This window comes from Anser cygnoides, chromosome 6 (genome assembly GCF_040182565.1).
Source record: "Anser cygnoides isolate HZ-2024a breed goose chromosome 6, Taihu_goose_T2T_genome, whole genome shotgun sequence".
NCBI lineage: Eukaryota > Metazoa > Chordata > Aves > Anseriformes > Anatidae > Anser > Anser cygnoides.
The window spans coordinates 496,721-512,134 of NC_089878.1; the positions used below are offsets into that span (position 1 = coordinate 496,721).

The 15,414-nt window shown below is 48.7% G+C and overlaps 1 long non-coding RNA gene across 1 annotated transcript; it reads right to left on the reverse strand.

Moving 5' to 3' along the window:
* Positions 1 to 363: 363 nt before the first annotated feature.
* LOC136791111 (uncharacterized) lies at positions 364 to 14,810 on the reverse strand. Its single transcript, XR_010832396.1, has 3 exons — positions 11,856 to 14,810; positions 8,639 to 11,078; positions 364 to 4,000 (listed from the first exon to the last, which is right to left on the reverse strand). It is a non-coding gene; the product is annotated as an uncharacterized lncRNA (long non-coding RNA).
* Between the last annotated feature and the right edge of the window lie 604 nt (positions 14,811 to 15,414).

The window sequence follows — 15,414 nt, forward strand, 5'->3', positions numbered from 1 at the left end:
GGCTGCAGGAGCTGGAACTGGAGTGGCTGCAGGAGCTGGAGCGGCTGCAGGAGCTGGAGCGGCTGCAGGAGCTGGAACTGGAGCGGCTGCAGGAGCTGCAGCTGGAGTGGCTGCAGGAGCTGGAGCGGCTGCAGGAGCTGCAGCTGGAGTGGCTGCAGGAGCTGGAGCTGGAGCGGCTGCAGGAGCTGGAGCGGCTGCAGGAGCTGGAACTGGAATGGCTGCAGGAGCAGGAGCGGCTGCAGGAGCTGGAGCGGCTGCAGGAGCTGGAGCTAGGTTGCTAGTAGCATCAATTGCAGCTCGATAGGCACAAGCCAGACCCCAGCATGCTACAGTGATTTGTGTCACTTTGGAACTGCCAGAGTCATGACACCTTTTTTTCAAGCATTCTGCCAGCTTTTTAGGATTTTGCAGTTGTTCAGGGGTGAATGTCCAAAACACTGGAGGTGACCACTGCTCTAGAAACCTGCCCATATCCTCCCACACTCCCTGCCACTCGCAACTATCCCGCCTCAAGACAGATCTCCGGATGAGATTCCTAAGTAGTTGTTTAACCCTCAACAAAACCTGAAGCGCATTCAGGAGACATAACAACAAGAGCAGGCTGGTCTGAGTATCCCAAGGATATTCAACATCTCGGAGAACCACCGTAACTAGCTCGGGGGATAAGAGGGTGGTGGTGAAGGAGAAAGGGAGAGTGAACAGGTAGGGAAACATGTCTTCCCCTGTCCCCTTCACAGATGGGCTCCCTAACGAAAACAGGCAATAGGTGTAATTGCTAATAGTTTCCGAGATATGGTTTCCAAAGTATAGAGTCGACGTCAGTGCTGAGTACAAATACCAGGTTAAAGTCGTGACCAGATATTTCATCATTTCATAAGCCATTGTTACACCGCACAGTACCATAACAATCTTAAACCAGGGCCCGGAAAGGATAAACAGTGCAACAGGGAGCACATACAGAAAGTAACGCACCATAAAACTCAATTTGGAATACAGGTATAGCAGACTGGAGATTAAGGCAATCAACATCGTGACTAGCAACTATTAAGCAGGTCCAATACTTATACCAATATTAGTTTAACACACTCTGGTCAGATTTGTCGATATCTCAACCCTTCGTGCCCCACGTTGGGCGCCAAAAGGACTGTTGTGGTTTAACCTGGCTGGCAGCTAAACACCACACAGCCGTTCGCTCACCCTCCCCCCTCCCTCTCTGGGATGGGGGAGAGAAACAGGAAAGTGAAGCCGGTGAGTTGAGATAAAGACAGTTTATTAAGACAGGAATATAATAATAACAATAATAATAATAATAGTGATAATGATAATAGTATTAACAATAATAATGTGTAAGAAAACAAGTGATGCACAATGGAATTGCTCACCACCCGCGGACCGATGCCCAGCCTATTCCCGAGCAGCCGGCCCCCCCACCCCGGCCAGCCACCCCTATATATTGTTTAGCATGACGTCAGATGGTATGGAATACCCCTTTGGCCAGTTTGGGTCAGCTGTCCTGGGTCTGTCCCCTCCCAGCTCCTGCTGCACCCCCAGCCTGCTCGCTGGCAGGACAGAGCGAGAAGCCGAAAAGTCCTTGGCCTGGTGTAAACACTGCTCTGCAACAATTAAAACATCAGCATGTTATCAGCGCTCTTCTCATCCTAATCCAAAACATAGCACCCTACCAGCTACTATGAGGGAAAATTAACTCTGTCCTAACTGGAACCAGGACAAAACCCCTTTGTTCTCTTATCACCTAGACCCGGGCCTCAATGTTAACCCTTCAAATCCCTTAGTGACACGAATTGCTGGACCATTCCTTACAAAAGGAAGGATAAAATATGTCGAGGAGCAATGGCACACGCGAAAGCCCAGCGCCGCGGGCAGAGGCAGCGAAGGTTGACGGCAGAACAGTGCTCGGTTTGAACACGGAGAGGGAAAGCGAGGGGAAGGTGGCCGAAGCCGGCCGCAGTCTCTGAGCTCTCCTCCTCCTGATTGTTTTCTCTCAAAGCCATTTCTGTCTGTGTGCGGGCACCCGGAGCCGGCAGAAGTCCCCGTGAAGTCCTTCGGCAGGACGGAGGGCTGCGTGGGCTCCAGTGAGAGAGGGAGTTAGGAGAATCTTATCAAGTAGAGATAGAGCGCTGACAGCGTTAAACTAGGATGCTACTTAGCGTCTTTGCTAACTATGGTGCATTGTGCCAATTAACTAAAGCAAGAAGCCTTGGGCCCCTTACCAAGGTCAGTCTCCTAATAAGAGAGTGAGCCTGTCTTAAGAAACTGGGAGAAACTGGTCCTGCAGATGGACAAGAGCCAAGGAGCAACTGAGTCTGTGCAAAGACAAGAGGTCAACTAGCGGTGACGAGGAAGAGTCATCAATCTTCATGCCCACGACCTCCCGTGCTGCCCAGCGCTGAATAAACATACCTACTTTACAATCTCACTGATTGTGGAGTCCCTTTTCCGCAAGTCACTAGCAGCGGTTTCTTCCGCAGAGGTTTTCCCAGAGCCGCTTCAAAGCTTCCCTCGTGGAGCTGGGGCGTCGCAGGGGGTCGTCAAAGCACGCACACACACACACACACACACACACACACACACAGGCGTTGTTGTCCAAACAGAAAGTATTTACAACAAATTCGACAAGCGGTTTTCCTCTGCCAGCAGCAAATGCCTGAGGGCCCCTACAGCTTCACAAATCATAGCACAAAGAGCCTAAAGTTCCTCTAAAATTTAGGGAAATGATTCAAAATAGATCTGCTAGGGGAAAACGATCACTGGCGGCAGGGTACACAATACACGCGAGTCTCAGCTCTCCTCCGCAGGGTCAGTGCCCACGCCCAAGTGCGACGCTGATGGCACCCGAACATTTGCTGTAGCAGGCAGCAGAGCCAGCAGCTCAGGGGAGCAATTTTAAAAACCAGGAGGCACTTAAACCAACCCTTAATTGACCCAGTTACTGCAGGAGAGTCCCGACTACTCGCCCTGGAGTCCTACTGTCACCAGCAAAAAGCACCAACCAAAGCTTGGGGGAACTTTGGTACAGCACAAGAGAAGGGAGTGGGGGTAGCGTAGCCGTATCGCAGAGCTGCTGCTTTTCACACCATTTTATCATCCCTGATAATTGAAAGTAAGGCCGGGTGGGCTGACCCCACCACCACCACTCCTGGCAGCATGTTTGGTCCACAACGCTAGAATAATTATTTTGCTCCCTCCCGCCCTTACAGCTTCATCATCTGAAAAGATTACAGTCAAAACAATGGCATACACAAATAAAAGTCAAGAGTTGACATAGTAACTCCGGGATTTGGGTATCAACTGTCCGAGAAATCAGAACACCCAGGCTTCACAATGTGCCCAACATCGAGCTGTGCCAAGGGGGGGCGGAAGGAAGAAGCTTTCCGTTTAAGCCTTCAGAGCATCGCTCCATCACTACGTCAATTCACAGCCACCACAGCGTGCCGATGGACATCTTTCTGTGCCAAAAGAAACAAGTGTTTTGTCCTCTTGATATCAAAGGTAGCCACCTCTACTTACGGAACCATGCACAAGACCTTAACTCTGACCAGCAGGGAAACTTAGGACAACTGAGTGCAGATCCTGCCAATTTCTACCAGTTCCAACTGTGCTTTAAGTCTCATTGCAAAGCCTCAGTTAGAAAAAGGATCACCTCAGGGTATCCAACAAGAAGAAGAGTTGTTTTTTTTTTTTTTTTTTTTTTTTTAATATACCATAGGACTATGCAGTTCAATCATCAATCATCTTGGAAAGCTCAAGGAGGAGGTCATCCTCATCCTTCCCTGGGTCCAAGTCGAGCTCGGCTTCCAGTATGCCGTCTGAGAGTTCCCAAAGTAGCATCTCTAAATCCTCGTCTACAGATACGGGCGCGTTGCCTGTGGAACTCAGCCGGCGTGTCCTTGCTTCTTCTAGCTGGGAAGAAGCTGAAGTCGAGCTTGAGAACTCCATTGGCTCCACGGATTCTGCCTGGCTTCCAAGATGTGCTTCAGGTCTTGGCAGAGCAAGGAAGAGAACAATCAGTATATGCCATTTCTTAACGGGAAATCCCTTTTCTGCAAACCGGCTCTTAAAACCGTAGCCAACCCCTCCTGCACTTCAATCTTACCCAGGGATTGTTATTCAATTAACCCAGGGCTACATTTAGAGCCCAATATATTAGCAGGTACATTTTTCAGTTTGGGGGTTTCTCTGTGAAGCCAGAGCACCCGGAGTCTAGCAAAGATGGGAAACCAACATGGCCTCCCGGAAGCCCAGTGTCCGAGAACTACATCTCCCGGCATGCTCTGGGAAAACAATATGGACTCCCGGAAACCCGGTGGCCAAGAACTACATTTCCCAGCACTCCCCAGAAAATTGAGCCTCGCACCTTGCCGTAGGACGCCATTTTTTGCTCTGTTACATTACCGGTTTCGTGTTTATGGAGGGTTTTCCCGCCGTTTTGGGGGGTTTCCCCTCAATTTCGGGTTTTCAGCTCTCCATTTCAGAGTTCTTCCCCGCAATTTTGGGGTTCCTTCCCCTAATTTGGTGCTTCGCCCCCCCCCCCCACTTTTGGGGTTCCCCCTCCATTTTGGGGATTCCCCCCAATTCCAAGCCCCCCACAATTTTGGAGGCCCCCACCATCCTTTCTTGGCCTGCCACCCTAATATTAAGGTTCTTTCCCCCAATGTTGGGGTTCTCCCCACATGTTTGAGGTTCCTTCCCTTAATTTGGGGCTTAGCTCCCCGGGATCTGGGGCTTTAACCCCAATTTTGGGGGTCCCCCCCAAGTTTGGGGATTCCTCCCCAGGTCTGGGGGGGGTCCACATTCAATTCTGGAATTTCACACTTCCATTTAAGTCTTCTTCCCCCCAATTTGGGGGTTCACCCACCCAATTTTGGGGGTTCCTCCCCTAATTTGGGGGGGACACAACCGATTTTGGGGGGGACACAACCAATTTTGGGGGGGACACAACCAATTTTAGAGTCCCCCACCCTCCTTTTTTGGGTTTCCCCCAATATTAAGAGCTCTTCCGCTCTATTTTGGGGGACCCCACAATTTGGCCGTTCCTTCCCCTAACTTGGGGCTTCAACCCTTCGATTTTGGGGGGGGCTCCCCCCCTCTTATTTTGGCCTTCCGCCCTAATATTAGGCCTAACCCCTAAGAACCTTGACCCCTAAGCCTATGGCAACCACGGATCTAACCCTAACCCCTACCCCAACAAACCCTAGAAACCCTAACCCTAAAAACCCTTGCAGCCCTAACCCAATAAAATTTACCACACTAAACCCCTGAAGACTGTTCTGGGGGGTCCACATCCAATTCTGGAATTTCACACTTCCATTTAAGTCTTCTTCCCCCCAATTTGGGGGTTCGCCCACCCAATTTTGGGGGTTCCTCCCCTAATTTGGGGGGGACACAACCGATTTTAGAGTCCCCCACCCTCCTTTTTTGGGTTCCCCCCTAATATTAAAAGTTCTTCCGCCCAATTTTGGGGGACCCCATAATTTTGACGTTCCTTCCCCTAAATTGGGGCTTCAACCCTTCAATTTCGGGGGGGGCTCCCACCCTCTTATTTTGGCCTTCCGCCCTAATATTAGGCCTAACCCCTAAGAACCTTGACCCCTAACGCTATGGCAACCACGGATCTAACCCTAACCCCTACCCCAACAAACCCTAGAAACCCTAACCCTAAAAACCCTTACAGCCCTAACCCGATAAAATTTACCACACTAAACCCCTGAAGACTGTTCTGGGGGGTCCACATTCAATTCTGGAATTTCACACTTCCATTTAAGTGTTCTGCCCCCCCAATCTGGGGGTTCGCCCACCCAATTTTGGGGGTTCCTCCCCTAATTGGGGGGGACACAACCAATTTTGGGGGGGACACAACCAATTTGGGGGGGGACACAACCAATTTGGGGGGTCCCCCCAATTTTAGAGTCCCCCACCCTCCTTTTTTGGGTTTCCCCCAATATTAAGAGCTCTTCCGCCCAATTTTGGGGGACCCCACAATTTTGACGTTTCTTCCCCTAAATTGGGGCTTCGACCCTTCAATTTTGGGGGGGGCTCCCCCCTTAGTTTGGCCTTCCACCCTAATATTGGGCCTTACCCCTAAGAACCCTGACCCCTAACACTACGGCTCCCACGGATCTAACCCTAACCCCTACCCCAAAAAACCCTAGAAACCCTAACCCTAAAAACCCTTACAGTCCTAACCCGATAAAATTTACCACACTAGACCTACGCCTAAAAGCCCTAACCCTAAAAATTAAGACGCTCTAAACCCTAACCCAAAACGTAAAGATTCTCAAAGCCCTAACGCTGGAGACCCTAACCTTAAAAAAAAAAAAATAAGACCTTAAAACCCTAACCCTAAATACCTGACCATAACTAAAACCCTAAGACCCTAACCCTAAAAACCCTATCAACACTAAAACCACAAAATACTTTAAAACCTTAACACACTAACCCCCAAACCCTAACCCTTATAACTCCAACCCTAACAACCTTAAAATCCTAACCCTAAACCCTGGAAACCCTAACCCTGAAACCCAACCCTAGTGCCTTAGCCCTGAAACCTTAAAACCCTAACACCTTATTAGAAACACTCTGTAACCAATACCATAGGCTCAGGCAAGTATCTCAGTGAGGTAGCATTTTTATTCACGATTGCAATGGCAGGCGTCCCACAAGCCACCTACTAGTTCCATAACACAGTTTATATAATTTTTTTTTCCTCTCGGTGACCAGGACCCTCCCCAGTTTCCCCATTGACTGGGTAATCCATGTTCACAATCTATCCAGTGCTTCACAGAAAATACACAGCTGCTGGCCTGTTACTAGTCAATTTTATTTTTTTCTTGACTGTTTTCCTCTTTGAGGTGGTAATGTTTCTTACACCGTGATTTCCACCCAATTGCTCTAAGGATTCTGGTTGTCTGCATTTTACAAGGTTGTCTGTTAAGCTTTCTTATCACTGCAAGCATATATCAATACCACCTTCCTTCCCTCTAAACGATGTAACTCTGTGCAAAAACATTTTTATTCCCACAACCTTGATCCCCTTACCCTAAAATCCTTATTCTCTTTAACCCTAACAACTCTAACCACAACCCTAACCCTTCATATCAACCCCCCGACGCTAATGGCACTGACTAATGATCCAAACCCCAAACCCCAGGCAACCAACAAAGAAACAGACACAAAGCTGAAAACTACAAAAAAGGCAAAACCCTGGATACAGACCCCAAATCACAAACACGCTACCAAAATGCTACAGAAAAGCCCCAGACGCAGGCCCCAAGCACTACAGCTAGGCCCCAGAAGCTCTAGACACATCCCAAAGCCAAAATGCGATCCCCAAACACTACAGAAAAGCCCCCAAACACCAGACACAGGCTGCAGAAGTCTACAAGCAAGCCCCAGCCACACCCGGATGCAGACCCCAACTGTCCACAAGCAGCTCCCAACCCACCCCCCCCCATGAACTGGACCCCCCACCACCACCACCCAGATGCATGCCCCAGGCCCCAGGCCTCAGCCCCAGCCCCCACACCCCAGACTCAGGCCCCAAAGGTGTACAACCAGCTCCCAACTGCCCCCCTCAAAGGGAGGCCCCAAAGCCTGCCAGAGGACCCTAGAGCGTACAAGCAGCTCCCAACCCCCCCGGCACAGGCCCCAACCCCCCCCAGACACAGGCCCCAAAGGTGTACAAGCAACTCCCCATCCTCCCCAGAGGCACGCCCCAAAGGTGTACAAACAGCCCCAACCCCCCAAGACCCAGACCCCTACAGCGTAGAAGCAGCTCCCAACCCCATGCCCCCAAGGCACATGCCCCAACCCCTCCCCCAAGGCAGGCCCTAACAGTGTACAAGCAGCTCCCACCCCCCCCCAGACGCAGGCCCCAAAGGTGTACAAGCAGGCCCCTACAGTATACAAGCAGCTCACAACCACCCCCCCCCAAAGGCAGGCCCCAACCCCCTCCAGATGCAAGCCCGAAAGGTTAAAACCAGCTCCAACCACCCCCCCCCCCGCCCCGCGCAGATGCAGGCCCCAAAGGTGTACAAGCAGTTCCCAACCCCTCCAAGGCAGGCCCCAAAAGTGTACAGGCAGGCCCCTACAGTGTAGAAACGCTCCAACCCCCCCCGCTTCCACCTCGAGGGAGGCCCTCCCCCCCCAGTATACACGAAGCTCCCAACCCCCTCTCAGAGGAATGCCTAAAAAAGTATACAAGCAGCTCCTAACACCCCCCCCCCCCCCCCCCCAAAAGAGGCAGTCCCCAAAGGTGTACAAGCAGGCCCTTCAAATCCCTTAGCCCCTGCGCCAGCTTTATTGGCGAGCAGCGAGGCTGGGGGGGGAGGGGGGCAAGACAGCCTTAAATAAAATACAAATATAAAAACTGTTATAAATGGCTGTTATAAATCCAAATAGGATTACAATCAAAGTTTACAATTTATTAAACGAATAGAGGCAAGCAAGCAGCGCTGGGTGCGCCGGGAGTCTCTGCTCCCCCAGGACGCATGCCTGTTACGTAAGGCGGCTGGTTTTGATGCTCCCAGGCTAATACATATTCATTACTACTTCGAGAAGAGGCAGGGTTATTAGAATTGGTTTCCGGAATCCGAAACCCCTCCCAGGGGCGCCTGCGTACCAGTCTCTGGTGGTCTCTCGGGGCTTGCTCGGGCTGAATGCTGGTTGTCTTCCTCTCAGGCTTTTGTCCTTCAATTGTCCTTCAGCTCCCCCTTCCTCCTCGTTTGGGAGCCTCTGCGCCGGATTTCAGAAACTCTAGCAACATCCCCTGCAGTAGTCAGCACTTTTCCCTAAAAACCCCTTTGTTCTCTTATCACCTAGACCCGGGCCTCGATGTTAACCCTTCAAATCCCTTAGTGACACGAATTGCTGGACCATTCCTTACAAAAGGAAGGATAAAATATGTCGAGGAGCAATGGCACACGCGAAAGCCCAGCGCCGCGGGCAGAGGCAGCGAAGGTTGACGGCAGAACAGTGCTCGGTTTGAACACGGAGAGGGAAAGCGAGGGGAAGGTGGCCGAAGCCGGCCGCAGTCTCTGAGCTCTCCTCCTCCTGATTGTTTTCTCTCAAAGCCATTTCTGTCTGTGTGCGGGCACCCGGAGCCGGCAGAAGTCCCCGTGAAGTCCTTCGGCAGGACGGAGGGCTGCGTGGGCTCCAGTGAGAGAGGGAGTTAGGAGAATCTTATCAAGTAGAGATAGAGTGCTGACGGCGTTAAACTAGGATGCTACTTAGCGTCTTTGCTAACTATGGTGCATTGTGCCAATTAACTAAAGCAAGAAGCCTTGGGCCCCTTACCAAGGTCAGTCTCCTAATAAGAGAGTGAGCCTGTCTTAAGAAACTGGGAGAAACTGGTCCTGCAGATGGACAAGAGCCAAGGAGCAACTGAGTCTGTGCAAAGACAAGAGGTCAACTAGCGGTGACGAGGAAGAGTCATCAATCTTCATGCCCACGACCTCCCGTGCTGCCCAGCGCTGAATAAACATACCTACTTTACAATCTCACTGATTGTGGAGTCCCTTTTCCGCAAGTCACTAGCAGCGGTTTCTTCCGCAGAGGTTTTCCCAGAGCCGCTTCAAAGCTTCCCTCGTGGAGCTGGGGCGTCGCAGGGGGTCGTCAAAGCACGCACACACACACACACACACACACACACACACACACAGGCGTTGTTGTCCAAACAGAAAGTATTTACAACAAATTCGACAAGCGGTTTTCCTCTGCCAGCAGCAAATGCCTGAGGGCCCCTACAGCTTCACAAATCATAGCACAAAGAGCCTAAAGTTCCTCTAAAATTTAGGGAAATGATTCAAAATAGATCTGCTAGGGGAAAACGATCACTGGCGGCAGGGTACACAATACACGCGAGTCTCAGCTCTCCTCCGCAGGGTCAGTGCCCACGCCCAAGTGCGACGCTGATGGCACCCGAACATTTGCTGTAGCAGGCAGCAGAGCCAGCAGCTCAGGGGAGCAATTTTAAAAACCAGGAGGCACTTAAACCAACCCTTAATTGACCCAGTTACTGCAGGAGAGTCCCGACTACTCGCCCTGGAGTCCTACTGTCACCAGCAAAAAGCACCAACCAAAGCTTGGGGGAACTTTGGTACAGCACAAGAGAAGGGAGTGGGGGTAGCGTAGCCGTATCGCAGAGCTGCTGCTTTTCACACCATTTTATCATCCCTGATAATTGAAAGTAAGGCCGGGTGGGCTGACCCCACCACCACCACTCCTGGCAGCATGTTTGGTCCACAACGCTAGAATAATTATTTTGCTCCCTCCCGCCCTTACAGCTTCATCATCTGAAAAGATTACAGTCAAAACAATGGCATACACAAATAAAAGTCAAGAGTTGACATAGTAACTCCGGGATTTGGGTATCAACTGTCCGAGAAATCAGAACACCCAGGCTTCACAATGTGCCCAACATCGAGCTGTGCCAAGGGGGGCGGAAGGAAGAAGCTTTCCGTTTAAGCCTTCAGAGCATCGCTCCATCACTACGTCAATTCACAGCCACCACAGCGTGCCGATGGACATCTTTCTGTGCCAAAAGAAACAAGTGTTTTGTCCTCTTGATATCAAAGGTAGCCACCTCTACTTACGGAACCATGCACAAGACCTTAACTCTGACCAGCAGGGAAACTTAGGACAACTGAGTGCAGATCCTGCCAATTTCTACCAGTTCCAACTGTGCTTTAAGTCTCATTGCAAAGCCTCAGTTAGAAAAAGGATCACCTCAGGGTATCCAACAAGAAGAAGAGTTGTTTTTTTTTTTTTTTTTTTTTAATATACCATAGGACTATGCAGTTCAATCATCAATCATCTTGGAAAGCTCAAGGAGGAGGTCATCCTCATCCTTCCCTGGGTCCAAGTCGAGCTCGGCTTCCAGTATGCCGTCTGAGAGTTCCCAAAGTAGCATCTCTAAATCCTCGTCTACAGATACGGGCGCGTTGCCTGTGGAACTCAGCCGGCGTGTCCTTGCTTCTTCTAGCTGGGAAGAAGCTGAAGTCGAGCTTGAGAACTCCATTGGCTCCACGGATTCTGCCTGGCTTCCAAGATGTGCTTCAGGTCTTGGCAGAGCAAGGAAGAGAACAATCAGTATATGCCATTTCTTAACGGGAAATCCCTTTTCTGCAAACCGGCTCTTAAAACCGTAGCCAACCCCTCCTGCACTTCAATCTTACCCAGGGATTGTTATTCAATTAACCCAGGGCTACATTTAGAGCCCAATATATTAGCAGGTACATTTTTCAGTTTGGGGGTTTCTCTGTGAAGCCAGAGCACCCGGAGTCTAGCAAAGATGGTTCAATTTTTGTAGCAAGAGGCACTTTGCCACCTTGCTTAATTTTCCTGTAAAAATGTTAAGAAGTCTCCATCTGCAAATATCTGTTTACTAAGTTAGTCATTTTTCCCACGGCACACTCAGCAGAGTTTGCTCCCCACTACAGGAAGCTGATCTGCAGCCATCACTTCCCTCTGCTCTCCCTGCACTCTTGTCACCTGGTATGTTTGTTCGGGTGGCATTCTTGAGGACCAAAAGGCAGAGGACACTACTCATCATTTATCACCTCACAAGGAAGTAGAAGAACTTCACCTCATCCTCATTTAGGTATTCAGACAGAGCAAGAAGTCACTGGAAAGCTGTACCGACTTGCAGCATTTAAAGAAAGTAAGTCTAATTAAGCATTCCTGCTAGCTGCTAGAAAGTCATTTCACGTGACTTATTCCTCTGATGGATTTGGGCTTTAATTATCTCAGAACCCTCCTTTTTTCCCCACCTGTGACAGAACTTATGTTTCACTGGGGATATACACCGATTGAGAAAAAGAACAAGTTGTGGTCATCACCTGTTTTGGGGATTTTCTTCAAGTCTGGTGGCTGGGACGTGCTCCAGCGTGGCTGGAACAGCCTAGAAAGCAGCAAAACAGTATTTAGGACTCATGGGTAAAAGATTCCTTACTAGCTTTTTCCTCCATGCTGCTTCTCCTCTGGCACTGCGGAGCCTTAGCCAAAATACAAAACCAAGGTGCTCCTGAAGAAAGTTAATATTCACTTGGAGGTTACTAATGATCTTGTGTCTTTTAAGAACACAGCATTAATGGACAAAATCCTCCACACCAGAGAAATCACAGAATCACAGAGGACTAAGTAAATAGTGCCATTAATCTAATAAATATGGAAGGGTACTACAAGAATTCTGTAGGCAGCTACTGGATTTAAAAGGAAACAGAAGGCCTGTAGAACATTTGAGTTTTCCATCTTTTCTCCTAGAGGAGGGTATAAATTTTACAAGGGATCCATTTCTGCATTAGCCCCTGTCCTTACCATAGCTGCTTTTTTGGCTGGAGGTCCCATTGTGTCAGCGTCAGAGGCAGTCCGTGGTTTCACAGCTGCTACAGCAGAGGGAAAACTGCCAGGTGCCTTACGTTTCAGTGCCTTCTTCTTGGGGGAAGCGACTTTCCCATCCCAAGGCTTCGCAAACATGTTAAAGTTGGCTAGAGTAAAAGGAAGAGAGAACTGATACAGTCTTGCTCTGCCTCATGAAAAATCCACGTTCTCTTCCTCATTTCCACGGCCCTTCTACACAGTTAACTGTATTTGGCCAGCAGAATTACACTGCCATTGCCTGGATTCTCAGCAATATCTTCCACATAGTAAACTCCGTCTACCAACAATCCATACAAAGGAACAAAGAAAGTGAATGGCTACAGTAAATCATAATCCAGGACGAGGGAAACTCAGACACAGAGCGATCCCAAGTGCAAGCAATACTCTAAGACGTTGTATGAAGTCTAGTAAGATTCACAAATGTTGACAGCTTTTGTATTTAAAGTCTTGCTCCCTCTAGGAAAGGAAAAGCAGCAGGTATAGTAAGACAAGAGAGTGTATGCAACTGTTGTACCAGCTTCCTCTCCCCTGCAGTGATGTCCCACAAAATTTATTAAGTTGTTCTACAAAATCCAAATTTGTAGAGTCATATTCTAGTCTCCCATTCCTGACCTAACGTCTGGCTGGCAGGAGAAGAAACGAAAGAAAGCTGGGTACTTGTTTTCTTTGTGTGTTTATTTCCTCGTGTCCCGTGAGACAGAGAGAAAGGCTACAATGTGCAGTGCATGCAGCCTTTAAGCCCTCCTTATCTCCCTCACACAATCTCATTTTACAAAGTTGATATAATCTTAACAACGAGGCCTTTGATCCTCTGTCATTTTTGACAGAAACTGGCCCCCCACATTAAGATGCTGATGCATGCTTTACAAACACATACACGTGTCAAGCTAAGCAACACATGCCAAAGAGGAAGGTGAACTTGAACTCAACACAGGGAGGACTTCATACCATAAACAGATGGCAGAAAAAAACAGAATACCAAAATTAGACTAAAAAGCCCCTCAATGTGTTAATTTTCTAGTGGGAAATACAGAATACCATCACGTAATTAACGAAAACAGACATGGTTGCACGTTCTGGCCCTTCTTTGCCTTTGAACTTTGTAGCCTTAAACTCTTTTATCCTCCGCATTGAAGGAAAAAGCAAAGCAGATCCTGAGCAAATGGAACTTGCTCAATATGGGAAGCACCTCACCGGGGCAGGTATTAAAGCATCTTATTACCTGATAGCTTTGTGTTCCATAACGATTTCTGCCCGGCTGGGGCAGGTCCAGGTTGTGCTGGGGGAGCTGGCACATTTCCTCCACTCTGCTGCATCCGCAGAGCTTTCTCGCGCTTTATTTCTTCCAGGGTTTTAACACGCACTTCTCCTTCTGGCTTGGCTTTACCTGCCGGCTCCTTCGACTGCACTTTGCTGGGCCCGGAAAGAGTGAGCACACTCTGCTTCTTGGGCTCACCCTCAATTTTTGCCCCTGCGCTGGGATCTTTGGTTTTACCATGCCATTCAGCCTGGGCTTTGGCTTGACTTTCTCGAAGAGCTCTCTCACGATGGATTTCCTCCAGTGTTTTCACATGGATCTCTCCCTTTGGCTTAGCAGCCTTCCCTGTCATCATCAAGAAATGAGAAGCACCAGCATTTAAAGAGAGTCCAACAATAGTTTAAGTCTCCAAAATTTGTCACAGTACTAAGGAAAACTAAGCCTGAGCGTTCCCAATAACCCATCTTAGGACAATAGCCTAACATTCTCCTCCTCCTCTGAGCCACTTGTTGTATTTTGAAGACCAGCCCTATCCAGAGAGAGTTGCTACACAGAAATGCTAGTTTACTTGATTACTTTTTCAGACTGCATTTCAAATTCCTGCTCCCGGCAGTGGCTCTATTCTAATTGTATATGATGGTTCACAGAAGCAGCTTAAAACCTTGACAAGGCACAAGCGGAAAATAAACACACACCTAGAGGCAGATTTCTGATAGTGGCTGTCAGAAGAGCTTCAGCACTCGAGCAAGAGGAACCAGTACTTCTTCACTTCTTTCCCTTTCAAAGGAATTTGCACAACTCTGAACAATATAATTTATACACAGACTCCTATCGCACTACTGTCCACACGTGCCACTGTCAGCCTCTTTAAAGCTTCAGAAATTGCTTCTTACATAGCACTGTCCTCTAGAGCTCTTTCTTCTCGTTACTCTCCTGTTTTTCAGTTATCCCCCTATTTGCATACTGACACATTTTTTTCTTTCTCCTGCTACTGCACTTAACCTGAGCACCAAAGCTTTCCAGTACAACCAGGGACTTTCAGCATAAAAGCATGTTTTGAACAGAAGGCGGCAGCACCAGGAGGCTAACAGGGGTGAATTGCCTTCCTTCTTGCTTAACCTTCCAGTTTAGGAGTAATGAAATCAAAACAAAAGCATTAATTATTACCTTCCTCTGCAGACAGTGTCACAGTTCTCACCACTGTCCGGACATTTTCCTTTTCCGGAGCAGGAAAAATCATAGAATCGACGGGAGGAAGAGAAGATCTTGAAGGACCTTCTGTTCAGAGCAAGCAAAACATAAGGAAGTTTACCAAACAGAAAAAACGAAGAACAAAAAACTGTAATTATTCATTACTGTCAAACATACAGTGACCAGAGCATGCAAATAAGAGAGGTGACTAATTTGCCTCTGGTTGCCCTTGGAATTCCCATCTAGAATACCAGCTGGCTGAGAATCAGGTTGCTCGATGCCCCCAGCTAAACATGGAAGTCTATCCCTCAGGCAGCTCCCAGCCACCATCACCTGCCATTCTGAAGCCAATCAAATTTCACTTCTTTGGCAAATAGTTGGATTCACCAAAGCATAGCCAGCTACCCGGTATTACTGGAAGAGTTTTTTTTTGAAAGAAAAATCATCACACAGGATGAAGGTGAAGAGGGTAAGAAAGTAGGGAATATTAACTCACCACCGTGTCTCTTAGTTTTTTCCTTCATTTTCTGCAATTTGATTTCTTCAAGTGTTTTTATTCCAAAATTCAG